The sequence below is a fragment of the Lactuca serriola genome, chromosome 6 (assembly GCF_051521515.1).
Source record: "Lactuca serriola cultivar US96UC23 chromosome 6, Lser_US96UC23_V15, whole genome shotgun sequence".
NCBI classification, from domain to species: Eukaryota; Viridiplantae; Streptophyta; class Magnoliopsida; order Asterales; family Asteraceae; genus Lactuca; species Lactuca serriola.
In genome coordinates, this window is record NC_136413.1 from 164,820,695 (window position 1) to 164,826,694 (window position 6,000).

The following is a 6,000-nucleotide window of genomic DNA, read 5'->3' on the forward strand; positions in this document are numbered from 1 at the left end:
AGACGTAAATAGTGAATTTATGATAGAGCGACTTTTAGCCTTAGTGATCTAAATGAAATTCATATAATATGTTAACCTGGGAGCTTCCATAAAAAGAACGCCCAAATCTGACTTCGTATGAGAAAGTTATGATTTTTCTAAGATTTGGCTTAGTGGTGCACGACCCGAAACTCGAATTCTAGTTCGAGCGGTTTTTGGCCTACGCAACCTAAATGAGAGTTGAAGATCTCATTAATAGGAACTCAACGGTAAAAAGACAGACGAAAACGGAGTCTGTATGAAGGAGTTACGAATTCTTCGCGGTCATTTAACAGTCTAATCTCCTCGTACTGTTAAATTTAAGATCGGTTGAGAATTAGCTAACAGAGTCTAAATGAAAGTTGTAGGTCTTGTTTTTACCTACGCATGGATACAGAGAACGTCGAAAACGGAGTTCGTATGCGAAAGTTATGAGTTTTTGAAAATCGATTGATTTCCACCCTGTGTACGATGCTACGTGTCAGCACCAGGTTGTGGCTGGCTGTAGCCAGCCTGGCTCACGATGTGAATATCAAAAATTCACGACGTGAACCTTCCTCTATTCTCCTATAAATAGAAACTCCCCTCTCCTTCATTCCTCACACCTTAACCCTTCATTCCTCTCTCTATGCTCTCTCTCTAAGCCCTAACCCCCCCCCCCCCCCGAAAAGCCTAGGGAACCTCCCTAGCACGAGGCGGAAGCCCCGGAGCGCCCGATGGCTCCGAGAAGAAGAGCCTTTCGGCTCGGAAACACTGCTCCAGCGAATCCCGGTTTTGAGAAAAATCCGATGTAAGTGAGCTACGCCTAACCTATCTTTTGTATAACTTATGTTTTAATATAGTAATGTTATTAGGACCTTATAATAAGTAATTGGGCTATTATTATAGGTTATATAAGTACCGTTTATACTAGGTTTTGTCCGAGGAAAATTGTGTTAAGAGTAACGAAGTGTTGTCCGAGTGTCGAGTCACCACCTTCTCAAGTGAGTGTATAGTCTCTTTCATCTTACACATAGATATGAAGTATTTTAATATAAATTACATGTTATGTGTGCATATTGTCTGAACACTTGTTGTCTATACTGGGTGAAAGATTTTATACATGTTTTAAATAATTTAAATTGTATATGTATTTTATATCTACAAAATGTGTTGGGTAAAACACGGGTAGATGAAATAGTTGTTGTGTGATAACACGATGAAAGACATTAATGTTGACGGTGATCCAGTCATCTAGTGGAGTATAGATGACGACCACAAACTATACTAGACAGTCCGGTAGAACGATAGCAGGCTCGTAACCTGTAGGTGTTTTTTTGAACTAGGTGCTCATTAGGTATTTTTGAACTGAGTGTGTTCACTAGGTATTTTTGAACTGAGTGTGTTCACTATGTATTTTTGAACTGAGTGTGTTCACTAGATATTTTTGAACTAAGTGTGTTCACTAGGTATTTTCGAACCGAGTGTGTTCACTAGGTATTTTCGAACTGAGTGTGTGTTCACTAGGTATTTTTTAATTAAGTGTGTTCACTAGTTATTTTTGAACTAAGTGTTTACCAGATGTTTTGGACTACATGTTCACCAGTTGCAATCTATAAACCTTGGTAACGATGGACTTCGTGCCAATTCCTTAGGATGATCCTTAGGAATAAATGAACGAGGAATAGCTTATTCTTAGGGTAGATCCTTAAGAGTAAGGAAGATAACGGGGATGGGTAATGGGGTTGATTGTTTGATGTTTAAACATAATAATTATATTATTGTGGGTTGAAAACCCTATGTATTCACCAGGTTTCCCAACCTGACCCACTCAGTTTACTTGTATCACAGGTGATGATGTGAGGTTACATTACACTAAGAGATTAAGGAGATATAGATCACTAGTGTAAATGAATGTAAGTTCTGTTTATGCTTATGTTTCTGTATTGACGATGACATCCCAAATGTTTTAAAATGAATAAAAATACATTTCTTCGGAAATGCTTTGATAATGAAATTATTATGTTTTTTTTCTGGGAACAAATTCTGCAGCGTTTTTATTAAAAGAGATACTCTGATTTTTATAAAGCATAAACAAAAATCGGTCTTTTCTAGCCGTGAAAATGGGGATGTCACAGTTGGCATCAGAGCATTAGTTTAAGTGAACTAAAAATATGGATTTATTTCTAGACTTAAACTTATAATGCTAAGCAATGATTGTGAAGAGTGTGTCTTAGGTAATACACCTGAATAGACACAAGCACTAGCTTATTTAGGGAAAAATGTCTAACATGCTTTTATGTGCTAAATGATTTATGATATGCATTATATGATTGTATCTATGGTCTATTGCTGACCGGATCTGGAAACTTTATGTGTTCAGGTTTCTAAACATTTAATTACAGTATTAGAACTGGCATATAACTTTTCGGAGAAATAAGGGGATTTATACATCAATCATAGATAAAATCTTTCCTATCTTAATTCTCGTCATTACACACCGACCGTATGATTTGGTGTATAGATCGAAATGGCAAGAACCCGAAGTGGAGTCGAGAACACGAATGGAAATAGGAATCAACAACCCCCAGTGATTGAACAAATACCTGTTGTAGTAACTGCACCTTAGCCAATCACAATGGCCGGGGTACAAGTGATGATCCAAATGATGTTGGATCGTCAAATGGAGGAAACAAGGAGTTTACTTCAACAAAATCGAGTGGAAATTATGATGCATATTGAACAGCCCGAGCTGAATGATGGGCAGTCAGAAGGAGGGAAGTACAGTGGGACGGTTGGTCAAGCCAACCCACCGATAGTTAGACGAAACAATCAGGATGGAGGAAATGACGGACGTGGATGCAAGTACAAGGATTTCATGGCATCCAAACCCCCCGAGTCTTTCTGGAAGCCCATCACCGGTGGAAGTTATGGACTGGGTCTCCGAGATGGAGACAATGTTTGAGAGTAGCGAGTGTAGCAACAAACAAAAGACCGCCCTTGCGGTAGTACTGAGCTTCTGGAAGCTACTAGCTAACACGATGCCCAAGGGAGAAGCAAGCAAGATGTATTGGGAAGATTTCCTAGTGCAATTAAAGATGCAGTACTACTCTGAGTAGGATCTTTTGGAGATCAACAATGAATTCCAGAATCTGAAGACAGGGAGGATGAGTGTCACCGAGTATGCTGCAAATTTTACGGAGAAGATGAAGCTCGTTCCTTATCTAGTTCCAACTGAGCTCTCCAAGGTCAACAAGTTTGCCCACGGATTACCAACAGACTTTGGTCCAATGGTCAAGCAAGCGACCACTCTAAAAGCCGCCATCTAGGCTGCTAAGAATGTGGAGACCCAGATAAGAGAGAAGGGTCCGAAGAGAGTTGAAGTTAGTGAGAAAAGGAAGCATGAAGGTTCTTTAAGGTCCAACAAGGAGAGAAAATTACCGAAGTCTGGAGGAGGAGGAGGTGAAGCAAGATGGTGTGATAAATGTAAGAAGAAACACTTTGGAAAATGCGGCGAGGAGGTGACATGTTTCAAGTGTGGAAAGTCTGGGCATTACGCCAATGAGTGTACATCCAACAAGAGGTGTGTGCTATGAATGTAAAGAAGGAGGGCATCTTTCAAAGAATTGTCCAAAGAAGAATGAAGCAGCAAGGCCAAACACACCACCAAGGCCAAGGGAATTCCAAATGATTCTTGATGAAGCAGAAAAAAAAAGCGCAAGGAATCAAGGATGACGAAATTCATACCCAAAGATCGAGTTATGAAGTAGCCAAAGGGATAGAATCATATGATGTAGCCTATTAGAGGCATAGTCTAGGGTGAACTTGAACACCTATGTAATAGTTTCAAGAAATAATAAAATCTTTGTTTTGTTATCTGGTGTGTTAAACTATTATGTGATTTTCTTGAATGGTGACTTGGAAAACTGCGAAACAGTACTTGGGACGAGTATGAGTAGGTGTGAAAGGTAGTAGATGCATATACTATTGGAAGCACAGGACTCACGCTTGGATCAGGGAAAGACACAAGGTTACCAAGAAGCTAGTAATTGATTCCGTTTTGTTCATGTGTAACACCGAAATTTTCAAAACAAAATTTTCATTTAAATTCGCTTATCTTTTTAACACTTTTCATAAAAATCTCATTTTTATTTAAATTACAATACATGACTCTTTTTTTCAATCAATTAATAAACTAGGATCCTCAAAACAAACGCTTCCTCTGGTGTGTACAACCGCGCCGGTGTCGTCCCATGATCCTGAGAAAACCTGAAACATATAACACAAAACACTCTAAGCACGAAGCTTAGTGAGTTCCCCAAAATACCACACATAACACATACTAGCCACTCGAGGCTATAACTTTGCGGGCCCTTGGTCCCTAACTCTGTGGACCCTCTGGTCCTAGCTCTGTGAACCTTCCGGTTCTAACTCTGATATACTTTGATATACACACGACATAAACCACATAGAAATAATACAGTGCAACACATCACATAAATAGAATACAATAACTCTGTCATATAACTCTAAAATACATTGTCACATAACTCTGTTGCCACTCTAGGTAAAGTATAGTGAGAAGACTCACCTCAAACGAAGTCGGATGAACTCTCGTGCTCAACGTCCCGACCTGGCCTCCTCCTATTATTCAAATAACATCCCCGATCAATACTCTCTCATTTTCTCAGCTCTAAAGATTAGGTAGAAGACCATTACCCTTCCCCAAACTCTCTTAAGTCAGTCTTGACCAAAACCCTAAAGTCAACGGTCAAACTTTGACCTGACTCGTCGAGTGCACATGGGCGACTCGGCGAGTCCACATGTGTCCACAGAATCCTCCTCCTAGCCTCGCTTGACACGTTGATCCAACCCCTTGCTCGACGAGTTACACCTGGTATGAATCGCGGGGCAACCCCGACTCGACTCGTTGAGTCCTCTCATGAACTCGACGAGTTGCTCCCAAGACAACACTCATCTGACCTTCTGAGGTCAGATCTGTTCCTCTAATCCATAGATCTGACTTTCCTAGGACCAATAACCACGTAAAGGTCGAATCTTGGTACACATGCAAGGCTCTCTATGCTTATTTTGCTGAAATCCTTCATATCATGACAACCCTAGCTCATAACTCCAAGGAAAAGGCATAAAGCAAAATGGAAGGGACTCTCTGGACCTCTTAAGGTCCAGATCTAGGAATCATTTCACCATGGGACCTCTCATACTCTAGATTCAAGCTAAATAAAGCATGAAGAAACCCTAGATTCATGAAATCTACTAAACAAACGAAGATGGACATGAATCCTTACCTCTCACAGCAGCTCTGAACGAAATGATGGAAGATTTGAGTCCCACAAGACAGGCCAACTCGAAATCCATCCTTACCTTTGCTAAGACACCCAAAAAGATGATGAATTAGCCCTCCTCTTGCACTACAAGCCTCCTCTCTGCTCTCTATGGTTTCTCAGGGTGTAGTGGCCGCAAATGAAGGCCATAAGGACCTTTAAATAGGTCCCAAACCTGAGAAATTAGGGTTTCTCTGCCCAACACCTACTCGGCAAGTCCCTCCTCTGACTCGTCGAGTCCTCTCATTAAATCCGCGTGAGAAACCCGACTCAACTCGGCGAGTTGGATCCTCAACTCGTCGAGTCTCCCCTTTAATCAAAAGATTAAACTACACAATAACAACCCTGAAAGTCCAGATGTTACATCATGTATGTCGTACCATTGTTTCGGTAATGACTAAGAAGATTGTTGTTATTCCGACCCTAGTGTTCATATCAAATTGAGTCCGACTAAGACGAGTATGTTAAATGGTTCAGAGAATCAAGTCTGATGTAGCATCTGACCTAAGCTAGAAGCTTCAAGGGAAAGACAATCAAAACGATCGGTAGAGGTATCGCGATAGCTGCTTGTAGCTATGAATACTACCTTTTAAGATGTGATTATATCACATTAGAACATGAATAAATGTATAGTCTGTTCTGGAATTGACTCTAAGAG